We start from the raw sequence: 15,019 nt of genomic DNA, 5'->3' as shown, positions 1-15,019 counted from the left end.
TAATTTCAAGAAATTTGGGATATATGTCATAACATAACTCTCAGGAAAAAAAAGAAAGACAGAGTTGCAAGTGTGGTTATTGAATACCTATAAACAGAACATACATTTACATTATGCAAAACATTGCAGCTCCAGTTCCATTTTTGGCACATCCTGGTAATCCAGTCTGCACATGGGAGCAATGGCAAGACAGCTTCCAAGTCTACTTAAGAGCAATCGGAGGAGCTAAATATAATGACGATTTAAAAGAAGCGACAGTACTTAATTGTGTAGGGGCAGAAGCATTGAGAATTTTCAGAACTTTGCCAGAATTAACAGATGAGGAAGAAGGATCTGGAGACTCAGCGAACTGCGCTAGGAAATATGATACTGCATTGACTAAATTACAAAAACATTTTGGCAATAAGACCAACATTGTTCTGGAAATATATAAGTTCTTTTCTAGAAAACAATTTAAGGGTGAAAGTGTGGATAACTATATTGCTGCCTTAAGGGGTCTCATGTCATCATGCAATTTTACAGGAGTGACGGACGAATATTTGAGGGATCAACTTGTCTTACATGTGGCAGATTCCCGAATTCAACAGCTTTTATGGCAAGCAAAAAATCTGACACTAGAACAAATACTTGAAATTGACAGGACAATGGAACTCGGTGAGAAATGTATGTGGGAGATTCAAAACAAACCAGATTGCAGCGAAGTGTCACGATCCCTCATCATGTGGTCCCCAAGGCACTCCCCCATGCCCCGTCTCGCCCTTCCCTCTCTTTCCCCCTTCCCAGGGACTCACGTGGACTCTCGCACGTCTTGCGAGGGCACCCGCGCCTGGTCCGTAGCAGGACGGCTGTCAGGTTACAGCCGTTCCTACATTGGCAATTGCCTTGGCGCTTAGGATCGCGAAGGGCTAGCCCTTAGGATCGCGAAGGGCTAGCCCTGAGCTTCCGCGTCGCGGGACTGTAAGGTCACGTGATGCTCTTGCCCGATCACGTGACTCAGCCGCTCATCACGTGACCAGAAGCGCGAGTACTTAAACTCGGAAACCCGGGTACTCGTTGCTTCACAGCTGTGCTCTGCATTCTGTTTGGCGCTACGAACCTTGAATCACCTTTGGATCACTCACGGAATCGACCTGGCTTGCTGTACTGGACTCTTCTTGGATTTTGCCCCTTTGGATTTGTTTGCACATTGATACACGGCTCTCGACCACGGACTGTTATTGGACTGCCTCTTGGATCACCCTCTTGCACCTTGGCTCTTTGGACTTCTTGCCTCACAGCTCCACAGCTCCACAGCTCCTGCTAACAGGTGAACTACTGGGAATTACTCCTCTTGGGGTACCTCCATCCACGTGGGTCCCGCACCTCTCCATTAGGTTCACTACCTCTTCCTTGACCCCGATTGGTAAGCCCTTTTCCGTTTTATTCTAAACACTGTGGTTACTGTTTCTTGCTTGGTACTTAATCCGCATTTTCTTGCAGCAGTGTGGAGTCCCAGAGGTTCGCGGTCCCGGACTTGAACATCTTCGCCTGTGGCCTCAACGGCTGCACAGAGAGTGGCTTTAAGTTCTCTCTGTGCGGCATTTGGGGACGGAGGCCTCTTCTGCCTACACGACACTCAAGACTCAACAGACTGTGAAGCCTATTGTCGTGTAGGCAATGGAGGGGAACGCTGAAGACCCCATGACTGCTATAGTCCAAGCTATTACAGTGCTACGAGCCGATATGGCAGCAGCCAACACGGCTATTCACCAACGTCTCGACAACATACAAAGTGTCAGACACCCTTTACCCCCAGATGCAGAATTCGGAGATACACCCTCTGTTTCCCAACCCGTTCCACCTCCGATTCTCCCACCTCAGAACCCCGTTCCCGTGGTACTACCTACTCCTTTCCCATTGGCGGCCCCTGAGAGATACCATGGGGATCCCAAGAAATTCAGGACCTTCCTAAACCAATGCAAGTTGCATTTCCTGTGCCGACCCCAGGCTTTCCCAGATTCCACACGAAAGCAGCATTCACCCTTTCTCATTTGGCTGGGATAGCTGCTGCATGGGCCAACCCCTTGTTGGAGAACGACAACCCGGCCTTATATGACTTCGATCTCCTCGTCACCGAGATGTCCAGGGTTTTTGATACTAGACACAAGGTCCAGTCTCGAGATCTGGAACTTCTGGATTTGTGCCAGGGTAGGGGTTCCCTCATTGAATACATAACCCGCTTTAACCAGCTCTCCGCTGAAACTTCTTGGCCCGAGGTCAAGAAGGCAGTAGTCTTCTATAGGGGTCTTAGTAATCCCATGAAGGACGCCTTATCAGTAGTACCCTCATTACGCACTGCATTCCAGGATCTGGTTGACTTGTCACTCCAGGTGGACGCACGTAGGTCCGAAAGAAGAGCGGAAGCAGGATTCGCTCAGGCCTCCACATCTCACACGGCTGTTCCTTCCTCTGACTCCTCCCAAGAACCCATGCAGATCGGGGGCGTCAGGAGCCCGATATCTCCTCTAGAAAGAGAACGTAGGAGGGTAGATAACGCTTGCTACTACTGTGGCACCTTAGGTCACTTTGTTAAGGAATGTCCACGCCGTCCCAAACACAAGCCACAGGGTTTTCTGATAGCTCGATCATAGTACTGGGGACGGGATCGAGCTATACCGCGTACACCCCGAATCCAACACCCTCTTTCGGGCGTATCCGGCCCATTCATGTACAAGCCACTCTACAGCCCACAGCGTCCATTTCGCATCCTGTTACTCTGATAATCGACTCAGGGGCAACGGGTAACTTTATCGACATTTCCTTGGCCCGTTTGTTAAACCTGCCCCTCTTGACCAAGACCAGGCCTGAACCGGTACAGGCTGTAGATGGCTCTTCTTTGATTTCGGGCCCAGAAAAACAACAAACAGCCCCTTTGTTATTGACCATACAATCCATACACAGGGAGACCATAAGTTTTGATCTTATCACCATGCCACAGTTTGGGCTCATTTTGGGAATCCCTTGGCTTCAGGAACATAACCCCCTCGTTGATTGGAAATCGGGTTTGGTTCACTTTGAGTCGGACGTCTGCCAACATTTCTGTCTTCCCACAGACGCACCCAGCGACAATCCTGCCCAGGCTATAGCTCGTTTTACAGTACAGGACCCACAAGAAATACCATCAGAACATGTAGTTGGGTTAGTGGTGCAAGACGTTCCCCAGGTATACCAAGATTTTGCAACTGTGTTTGATCGTGGTTCCTCTGAAACACTGCCTCCACATCGTCCGTACGATTGCCCCATCGATCTACTCCCTGACACAGTGATTCCCACAGGGCGGATCTATTCCCTCTCACCATCTGAGGAAACGGCTCTCAAGGAGTACATTAGGAAGGCCTTGAGCCTAGGGCACATACGACCATCCACCTCGCCTGCAGCAAGCCCTATCTTTTTTGTGCCGAAAAAAGAAGGTGATCTACGCCCATGTGTTGATTATAGACGCCTGAATGCCATCACGAGGAAGGATCGGTATCCTATTCCCCTCATCACGCCCTTGCTGGACCGACTCACACACACTACCATTTTCACCAAACTGGACCTCCGCGGAGCCTACAACCTGGTCCGCGTCCGTTCCGGGGACGAATGGAAAACCGCTTTCTGTACCCGGTACGGCTTATATGAATATACTGTCATGCCTTTTGGGTTGTGTAATGCCCCGGTGACCTTCCAGAGGTTTATGAATGACATCCTGAGCGATATCTTAGATGTCTATGTCGTGGTTTACCTCGACGACATCCTAATCTTTTCTCAGTCTCTAGAAGAGCATGTGCGACACGTTCGTGAGGTATTATCGCGCTTACACAAACACTCGCTATATGCCAAACCGGAAATGTGCCTGTTCCATGTTGATAACGTTGATTTCCTCGGGTTCTGTATCACTCCTGGGGGGTTGTCCATGAACCACTCCAAAGTTAAAGCGGTTTTGGATTGGCCTATTCCTACGAATCTGAAAGCTCTTCAGTCCTTTTTGGGTTTTGCGAATTTCTACAGGAGATTCATCTCTGGTTTCTCTTCTATAGTGTCCCCCCTCACCGCATTAACCAGTCCTAAAGTTCCCTTTCTTTGGTCTGATATACAACAGAAGGCCTTTGATTCGCTGAAGACTGCTTTCACCACAGCCCCTGTCCTTCAGCATCCCGATTCTGAACTCCCTTTTATCGTGGAAGCCGACGCCTCCTCCTTCGCTCTTGGTGCCGTCTTGTCCCAAGCCTGTCAGGCCACGGGTCGTCTGCACCCGGTTGAATTTCATTCCCGCAAATTTACCTCCCCCGAGTCACACTACACCGTGACCGAGAAGGAGTTATTAGCGGTTATGGACGCATTCCGCGTGTGGCGACACCACCTCTTGGGCGCCAAGCATCGAGTCACGGTGTTCACTGATCACCAGAATCTGCAGGATTTGGCGTCCCTGAAATGTCTTAACAGCCGACAGGTGAGGTGGCACCTTTTCTTCGCAGCATTCGACTTCCAAATCCGACATCGGGCTGGTTCTGCACACGGCAAAGCCGATGCGTTGTCTCGCTCTCCCGGGGGGGTTTCTCTGCCGATATTCCCTGACACAATGCTAGACGACACTAAGGTTATTTGTCTATGTACCCCCTCAGTGCCCTTAGTGGACGCGGTACGCAAGTGGGTGTCCCTGCATCCCGACCAGCTATCAGAGTGGGATCCGGTATTCCAGGATGGTCTCCCATTTGTGCTGAATCGCCTATTTTTGCCCACTGCCGATACACGCAATATGGCCATGGAATGGTCGCACGATGCCCCTGTGAACGGTCATCCTGGCCAACGCCGTACGTTATCCCTCCTGAAGCGTTGGTGTTGGTGGCCGGGCATGAAGAGGGACGTGGATTGCTACGTCAATACATGCACCATATGTACGCAATGCAAAACCCGTAGGGGACGCCCATTAGGCCTGCTTCTCCCTTTACCAGTACCCCCGAAACCATGGCATACAGTAACCATGGATTTTGTTACAGAACTTCCTCAGGTACAGGGTTACGACACTATTTGGGTGGTGGTAGATTCCTTCTCAAAAATGGCACGCTTCATCCCCTGTAAGGGTATCCCCTCTGCTTCCGTCCTGGCCGCCCTGTTCTTTGACACTGTCTTTTGTTTCTTTGGATTGCCCTCTGTTCTTATCTCAGATCGGGGTTCTCAATTCACTTCTCGCTTCTGGTGCGCTCTGACCAAATTGATGGGTATTGATGTTCGGTTCTCTTCGGCCTACCACCCGGAGACTAATGGTCAGACCGAAAGGACGAATCAGACGATGGAGCAATATCTCCGCTGTTTGATCCTGCAACAGCAGTGTTCTTGGTTGCGTGCTCTCCGACACGCTGAATTCGCTTACAACAATGCGGTTCATGCATCCACTGGGTTCTCCCCCTTCTATGTACTCTATGGCCAACATCCCCGCACGCTACCGGTCCCTGACCTTACGGCCTCCACCAATCCGGCCGCTAGTACCTGTCTTAGGGATCTGTCCTCTATCCACGCCCAGACTGCATTACATCTCCGTGAGGCCCAGGCATCCATGAAGGTACAGGCTGATAAAAAGCGGCTGTTGGCTACGACTTTCTCGGTGGGTTCCCGGGTGTGGCTTTCTACCCGTCACTTGAGGTTAGTGGGTTGCAGGAAGTTGTTGCTCCGTTTTGTGGGTCCCTATGTGGTCTCCCGGGTTATCAGCCCTGTCACGTACCGCCTGGTTCTCCCGGGATCTTGGAGGATTCACCCTGTGTTTCATGTCTCCCTTCTCAAGCCGTGTCCGGCCCCTTCCCGCTTGCGCGCCTCTGCTGCCCCGGTGTCCTGGGCATCCCCAGATGAGTATGAGGTGTCCTCCATCCTGGGCTCCCGGTTCTGCAGGGGGCGCTTGCAATACCTGGTTGATTGGGTCGGTTATGGCCCGGAGGGTCGTTCTTGGGTTCCTGCTATTGATGTCCACGCTCCCCGGTTGGTGGCTCGCTTCCACCGGGATCACCCTTCCTGCCCACGGGGTCGTGGGCCATTGGGGGGGGGGTTCTGTCACGATCCCTCATCATGTGGTCCCCAAGGCACTCCCCCATCCCCCGTCTCGCCCTTCCCTCTCTTTCCCCCTTCCCAGGGACTCACGTGGACTCTCGCACGTCTTGCGAGCGCACCCGCGCCTGGTCCGTAAAAGGACGGCTGTCAGGTTACGGCCGTTCCTACATTGGCAATTGCCTTGGCGCTTAGGATCGCGAAGGGCTAGCCCTGAGCTTCCGCGTCGCGGGACTGTAAGGTCACGTGATGCTCTTGCCCGATCACGTGACTCAGCCGCTCATCACGTGACCAGAAGCGCAAGTACTTAAACTCGGAAACCCGGGTACTCGTTGCTTCACAGCTGTGCTCTGCATTCTGTTTGGCGCTACGAACCTTGAATCACCTTTGGATCACTCACGGAATCGACCTGGCTTGCTGTACTGGACTCTTCTTGGATTTTGCCCCTTTGGACCCCTTTGGATTTGTTTGCACATTGATACACGGCTCTCGACCACGGACTGTTATTGGACTGCCTCTTGGATCACCCTCTTGCACCTTGGCTCTTGGGACTTCTTGCCTCACAGCTCCACAGCTCCACAGCTCCTGCTAACAGGTGAACTACTGAGAATTACTCCTCTTGGGGTACCTCCATCCACGTGGGTCCCGCACCTCTCCATTAGGTTCACTACCTCTTCCTTGACCCCGATTGGTAAGCCCTTTTCCGTTTTATTCTAAACACTGTGGTTACTGTTTCTTGCTTGGTACTTAATCCGCATTTTCTTGCAGCAGTGTGGGGTCCCAGAGGTTCGCGGTCCCGGACTTGAACATCTTCGCCTGTGGCCTCAACGGCTGCACAGAGAGTGGCTTTAAGTTCTCTCTGTGCGGCATTTGGGGACGGAGGCCTCTTCTGCCTACACGACACTCAAGTCTCAACACGAAGTAAAATCTGTTCAAGATGTCAATGATGGTGGTCATGATAAGGATGAAGAAGCCTTGATCGCCATTGTAAAAAAAATAGTTAAAAACGACTTTGGCATGGTATCCAAGCAGGATAGAGAAGCCACAAATAGGACACAAGGTAGATGCTTCAAGTGTGGTTGGTATAAACATACTAACATGGAAAGGGATTGTCCAGAAAACTCTGCTGAATGTCACAGATGTGGCCAAATAGGGCATTTTGGTAAAGTCTGTCGGAACAGCAGGGGAAGAGGCAGATTTAATTCATGTTATATGAACATTGCACAGAGGAACCCAGGCCACTATGGAAGGGGTAACATGACAAGCATAAAGGCATTAGAGGAGTTGGGTGGTGCGAGTAGCCTACTGGAAATTGCTAATGGATTTGAAGAAGAGGTACAGATACTGGCTTTTACACCTGGTGAAGGTGTTGTTGGTCCATGGGTATCAATGTCAATGAATGGTATACCCTTACAAGTTATGGTCGACACTGGTTCTCCATATACTATGGTGGATATGGAGACCTTTCTAAAAGTTTTAAATGGAAAGGTGGAAGATTTACAACTTACCAAAATAAGAGCTACTGGTTATGGTAAGACATCCATTAATATTATAGGGTACATGTGGATTCATCTTAACTTTGAAGGAAGGAAAACTTATGGTAAATTGTATGTGGCGGAAAATGGGTTCTCCATTGTTGGTTGGTGGGAACAAGCATCGTTGAGAATTAGAATACATCCTGGGGAAACTATACCAATATTGAGCATAATGGAAAACAGCTGTGACACCTCTGAAAATTTAGCTAAGAGCTTTCCCAAGGTTTTCAATGATAGCATTGGCATCTTAAAAGGATTTAAGCATCATATTGTACTTAAAAGAGGGGCGAAGCTAGTAGTTCATAAGGTAAGGATTATACCAATCCGCACCAGAGAAGCATTACAAAAGGAGCTAGACAAATTATGCAAACAAGACATTATAGAACCCATTGAGAGTTCCGAATGGCTATACCCAATTGTTATTGTACAAAACCCAGATGGATCGATCAGGATGTGTGTTGATTTGAGAGATCTTAACAGCAGCATATGGGTAGATCGCCACCCTCTACCAAATATTGGTGAGATGCTCACCACAATGAAACCGGCGAAGTTCTTCACTACACTAGACCTATCTTCTACATTCATCAAGTGGTGTTGGATGAAGAATCCGGACACCTTACATAATTTATTACCCCATTGGGAGCCTTTAGATACAAAAGGATGCCATTCGGGTTGGCATCAGCAGCTGCTGTCTTCCAAAGACTGATGCAGTATCTGTTCAATGGTCTCCAAGGAGTGCACTATTGTCACGCTCACCTGATTTCCACGGAGGCGCAGGTCTGGCTTCGAGTGCTGATGCTTCTTCAGTGGTGAAGCGCAGGACTCTGAAGATGGACTGGAAGGGCCCCTCTACTCTGGTCTTTTCTGGCTCGCAGGAATATTCCCCTGTGCGTGAAAAGGGAGTATTACCTACTGATGGAATAATGCTCAAGCCTCCCACTCCCTTCCAGCCCTCCACGATACCCTTCCATGATTCCCCGTGAAGTCTCACCTTAGGGTCTGGAAGGATGAGTTCTCCATCCTGCTTCTGATGCAGGGGCGCGTTGAAACCCAGTTACTTCACTGGATTGAGGTTTGATGGGAGTTCAAAATAAGCTTGACTATTCAGGTGAGGCGCTGTAAGAGTTCTGTTGCAAGTTCAAAAGTTCAAGCTTAATAATAATGTTCATTGTCTTATTGCAGCAAGCGCTAATGCCTATATCTTTTTTCCCCTTAGGGGCCGGGGTTCGGAATGCCGGAGATATGGCGCCGACCCGAAGTGAAACGTGCAGTTCCAGTAAATGACAGGTAAGTTCTGGATGAGCGTTCAGGTAATGTCTTTGCATTCGCTCATTCAATGTCCTTGTCTTTTTTCCCCATAGGAGCCGGGGTCCGGAATGCCAGGAAGCGACAGGACCCGAAATGAAATGGGAATAACCCAACAGGTAAGTCTTAGAAGGAAACTGAGCCTTTCCTATTCCCTTCCTTCTCTCACCTTGTTTTCTTGTCTTTTTCTCTCTAGGCTCTGAGAAGTGGGTGCGGATCCGGATGATCGCTGCTGAAGATGGAGGCGCCCAGGAAAGGTGAGTGAAATGCAGCGCTGCAGCGATCGAAGTGAAATGCTTTTAAAATGATGTCTTCCCTTTCAGGATCGTCGGTGTGATGTCTCCGTGATGCAGCTTTAGCTGGTAAGGTCTTCTTTCTCCCCAATTCTCTCTTATCTCCCTTTGCAGGCGACCCAGGATGCTGACAGGCGTGGCTGAAGTCCAGATGCAGGAGCTGACACGGTGAGCGTCCAGCTGCGAGGAGCAGAACAACGCGAAGCGTGAGTTGCTGATCGGGCGTGGTTTAAATAGCTTTGGAAGAAGTTCCAGGTATGTATCCTTCCACCGATCAGGTATGTATCCTTCCCCGACCACACCCAGGTGGAAAGTAGTCCCACAGGTAAAGTAGTTCCATTCAGGCCTCAAGAGGGCCTGATGTAGCAGCATGGTCTGCATCAGGTAAGTGCACATTAAAACACTTGAACACATGTCTAGCTTTATGAGCCTGGCGCCAGGACAGTGGTCTAACATGAGCCTGGGGCCTAAGGCGCCAGGACTGTGTCCAAAGGGCCCCAGCTTGGGCCCGCTGGCACTTCCTTGGGGGGAATGATGCCTGCCTCTGGGGTTGCTGGGTCGGACCTGGCTCCTTGGAGGTAGGCATCATGACAACTATTTCCAAGACAATATACTGGTGTCTGCCATGTCTGAGGATGAACACGACACGAAACCTTTGGGTGTGCTACAAGTTATTCAACAGAAAGTTCTCACTCTCAAGATTTAAAAATGTAAATAAAGAAAAAGGAAGTAACATACCTGGGTCATTGTATAAATACTGATGGCATAAAGCCTAAAGAAGCACTGGTGAACACCATCCTTAAAATTCTCGAGCCGACCAACAAAGACCAACTTCAGAGTTTTGTGGGTCTAACAGAATATTATTCCAAATTTGTGGATCATTACTCAGACAAAACAAAGCGGATGAGAGACCTGATGTGCAAAGGTACAAGATTCATTTGGTCGGAGGAGTGAAGGAAAGAATTCAACACGATTAAGTTGTTGATAAATAAAGCACGAACTCTTAAAATTTTTGATCGCTGCACAAAGACTATGATATCTGTGGATGCCAGCAATGTTGGTTTGGGAGGTGTCTTGGAACAAGTGCAAGGAGGTTTCGTGGTTCCAATTGCTTTTGCCTCCAGGACCTTGAAAGGTGCTGAAAGGAATTATTCGAGCATTGAAAAGGATGCTTTGGGTGTCCAATGGATCTTAGAACATTTCAAGGGACTCATTTGGGGCATTCCCATAGATCTCAAAACAGACCACAAACCACTCATACATGTGTTAAATTCTAAGAATCCACATTTGACATCCCCACGAATCAGAAGATGGATTTTAATTATTGTGCAATATAACGTCAGAGTAAAATATATTCCGGGTAAAACAAATGTGGTAGCTGACTGTTTTTCCCGTTTGCCATATGATACAGAGGATGGAGTTTGTGACATTGCTGATGAACTGACAGAAGATCAAGGAGCAGAATGCATCAAGCTCATAAATATCGCGTTTTCTCGAAGGAAGAATGGATCAAAGCTGTAAAGGAGGATACTGAACAAGAACATTTAAGGAGAGCAATTGGAAATGGTTGGAAGAATGTTGAAGGTGACATTAACAGGGTAATTCATAGAATTTTGCACAAAAGTGGCGCACGCGGCTGGCGCACAGTGTGCGCGTGCAAATGTCTGCGCCAGCCGAGTGCACTAAAATCGATATCCACGCACAGCGTATTCATGGATTTTAGCCTCCAAAACCAGCCGTGGCACAGAGTGGCATAGCGACCCTGCAGCAGCGCCAGTTACGCCCCCAAGAACGCCCTCACGCAAGGAAAAGCCATCAAAATTCCCAATTCAGCGCAAAGGGCTGCGCCAACCCTGGACCAGTATACAGGGCTGGCAAGCAGCAAACGCCGAGCGGGGAACGTGTATTACTGGGGTGCGCGGGAAGTTCCACACGCGATTTCAGCAGTGTACGTGTATTTCTGGGGTGCGGGGAAGTTTAACACGCAATTTCAGCAGGGTACGTGTATTACAGGGGTGCGCGGGAAGTTCCACATGCGATTTCAGCAGGGTACGTGTATTTCTGGGGTGCGGGGAAGTTTAAAACGCGATTACAGCAGGGTACCTGTATTACAGGGGTGCGCGGGAAGTTCCACACGCGATTTCAGCAGGGTACGTGTATTTCTGGGGTGCGGGGAAGTTTAACACGCAATTTCAGCAGGGTACGTGTATTACAGGGGTGCGCGGGAAGTTCCACACGCGATTTCAGCAGGATACGTGTATTTCTGGGGTGCGTGGAAGTTTAACACGCAATTACAGCAGGGTACATGTATTACAGGGGTGCGCGGGAAGTTCCACACGCAATTTCAGCAGGGTACGTGTATTTCTGGGGTGCGGGGAAGTTTAACACGCAATTTCAGCAGGGTACGTGTATTACAGGGGTGCGCGGGAAGATCCACACGCGATTTCAGCAGGGTACGTGTATTTCTAGGGTGCGGGTAAGTTTAACACGCAATTACAGCATAGTACGTGTATTACAGGGGTGCGCGGGAAGTTCCACACGCAATTTCAGCAGGGTACGTGTATTTCTGGGGTGCGGGGAAGTTTAACACACGATTTCAGCAGGGTACGTGTATTACAGGGGTGCGCGAGAAGTTCCACACGCGATTTCAGCAGGGTACGTGTATATCTGGGGTGCGGGGAAGTTTTACACTCGATTTCAGCAGGGTACGTGTATTACAGGGGTGCGCGGGAAGTTCCACACGCGATTTCAGTAGGGTACGTGTATTTCTGGGGTGCGGGGAAGTTTTACACGTGATTTCAGCAGGGTACTTGTATTACAGGGGTGCGCTGGAAGTTCCACAAGGGATTTCAGCAGGGTACGTGTATTTCTGGAGTGCGGGGAAGTTTAACACGCGATTTCAGCAGGGTACGTGTATTACAGAGGTGCCCAGGAAGTTCCACATGCGATTTCAGCAGGGTACGTGTATTTCTGGGGTGCGGGCAAGTTTAACACGCGATTTCAGCAGGGTACGTGTATTACAGGGGTGCACGGGAAGTTCCACACGCGATTTCAGCAGGGTACGTGTATTTCTGGGGTGCAGGGAAGTTTAACACGCGATAGGCCCTGTGCGAGTGGGGTACGTGTATTTCGGGGGTGCAGGGAAGTCCTACACATGAATTGGCAGTGTGGGTCCTCCCAGGTGTTCCCTCTACACCCTCCAAGGCCCCTGCAGGCAGACCACACCACAGGGGACTACCCTGCACCCCATGGCATGTCCCGCAGGCAGCCCATCCACCATGGGCATGCCCCCCCAGCCAAGCCACATGTCACCTTGCACTAGTGATCACCGACGCATTACCCCCTTGCACTCCCACCCCACAGCAGTGCAGGGCACCTGCCAGCAGGCCCCCACTCATGTCTTCTTGCACCCCCACCCCCCAGCACTGAGGGGCACCTGCCAACAGGCCCCCACACATGTCCCCTGCACCCCCACCCCCCATTGCTCCATGGTGAACACAAACATTTTTAAAAAAAGATGAATCCAATGTAAAACTATGTACAATTGAAGAATCCAGCGTCCATGAGCCCAATTTAAGAAATGAAACCTACCAAAAACTACTACCTAATAAAAACACTATATACAAAAATGTGGTCCATTGTCCAAGCGGTCCAAAATAAAGAAAAAACCAAAGGAAACCTAATACTAACTAACTAACTATTTACAAGGGCAGCGGGCAAGTCCAACGGCTCACATGTTGATGTTCCGGGCCAGGGCATCATCGAACTCCTGCTCGATGTCCCGGAGGCGGTCCTCTTCCATGGCCCAGAGGGTTCGCAGGGACGATGACATCTGGAACTCCAGGTCCCTGCAAATGGCCTCGAGGCACTCGGCCCGCCTCAGGGCTCTACGCATGGAGTTCTCCGCCCTGACCATTGTGAGCTGTGTCTCTTCCGCCCGTTGACGCTACGCATCTATCGCATGGCCCAATCACTGCCACACGGAAGACACTTCCCGTCCAGGGTCCTCCTGCCCTCCGGCCGATGCCTGCCCCTCCGATGTTGATGGCCCCGAGCCATCATTGCTCCCACCTACAGCCTGCTCGTGCTGCTGCTGTCCATGTTCCCCGTCCGATGGTGCCTGCACATCCTCCATCTGCTGGTCTCCAGTTGTGGTGTCCACCCCTGCTGGACCGCCAACTCCTGACTATGGCAGGGATGGGATCTCCACCAAGCTGGCTGTGTTGGTCAGGCCAGGTCCACAGGGGGCCCTGGTGGAATCTGGGCCGGAAGATGATGTGGAGAACGACCGGCGCATAGCCTCCACAGAGGAGGAGAGGTCCGCCAGAGTGCGCGTCACATGTAGGAACCCACCGACCAGGGCCCCTCCCAGCAGTGCCACGTCACGACGCTGCTCTTCGTGATGGCGTGCGTTCTCCGCCCAGGAAGAATGCACGTCATCACGAATGACATGCGTGAGCAACGCAACACCCACCAGGACGGATCCCATACGGTCGCGGGACCCCTCGCCCGCAGGTAGTGGAGAGGCAGGTGATATGGCACTCTCCCCTACCTGCCGACGGGCCTGGGACGGGGCATCCCTGCTGGTGCATGATGGTGCAGTCACAGGGTCAAGGACAGCGACATGCACAGGCCCCTCCGCGGTGACCTGTGCTGCCTCCTGACCCTGGCACTGGACTGCACCCCTTGCAACAGTGGTACTTCCCCCACCAGGCCCCATGTGTGGCTCAGTAGCGGGCTCCTCCTCCTCTGTGGAGACCACCAACCTGGATGTCTCCACACCGTCTTCCGCCATTGGAAGCCCCTGTGGGGGCTTACTCGGCCCTTCCATCACAGCCGTTGTGGCAGACGCAGCACCAGCCCCCTCGCTCCCGGATGATGGTAATTCCTGGGAGGGTGGCTGGGACTTGCGTCGCTGCCCAGTGGAGGCATCCCCGCCGCTTGGCTCCACAGCGCCGTCTCCGCCCTCTTCTTCCCTTGATGCTGCGTAGAGGGAGACATAGAACACAAACATCAGGGTACAGTACAAAATACCCTAGACAGGAAGCAATAACACATGAGTGGCAATGTCAAATGTCACTTCCATCCTGTCATTCCACAACACATGGGTGAATGCACACAACACACATGCAGAAACAGTCCTGGCGCCTGCAATCAACATCAACATCCATGTAGAAGGGCCCCTGTAAACCAAGATGTTGCCTTCAAAGTCACATGCATCCATGGCGTTTCAAAGTCACACACACACACTTCTCAGGCACACACACACACATGTGCACCATACATGTACATGACATCAGCACCCATTCCTCACCCCCCCTCCATGTCCAGGAACAGAGACAGCCATGCTTTCATGTGTGCATTCCACATAGAGCTCCCCATGTTGCATTAAAACACATGCACCAACCATGTGGTTCACACATAACTGGTCTCACATGCATGACCTTGATGTCCCTGCACACACACATCCATTCATGGCCTATGTCACACATACAGGCAAGCATCAGACTACCAGCACACTGCAACATGCCCTGTCTCACACAGCAATGCTTGGCCACTTACCGCTCAACTCCAGGCGGGTCTGCCTCCGAAGGATATGGGCGTGGAGCGTTGGGCCTACGCGTTCCAGGACCCTCATCTGGATGTTACTCATGCGTGCCCGGCTCCCCTCCGTGAGGCGCTGGGCCTTGTGGAGGGTCCTGGACCTGAAGTCCTCCCAGCGCTTCTTGACGTGCTTGATGTCGTGGGTTGCCACCCCCTCCGCGTTGATGGCAACCACTACGTCATCCCAGATCCTCTCCCGTCCTTCCTTGTTGGCGCGTGATGTTC

The sequence above is a fragment of the Ambystoma mexicanum genome, chromosome 7p (assembly GCF_040938575.1).
Source record: "Ambystoma mexicanum isolate Mex_15411 chromosome 7p, UKY_AmexF1_1, whole genome shotgun sequence".
NCBI lineage: Eukaryota > Metazoa > Chordata > Amphibia > Caudata > Ambystomatidae > Ambystoma > Ambystoma mexicanum.
This window is presented reverse-complemented; position numbering follows the sequence as displayed.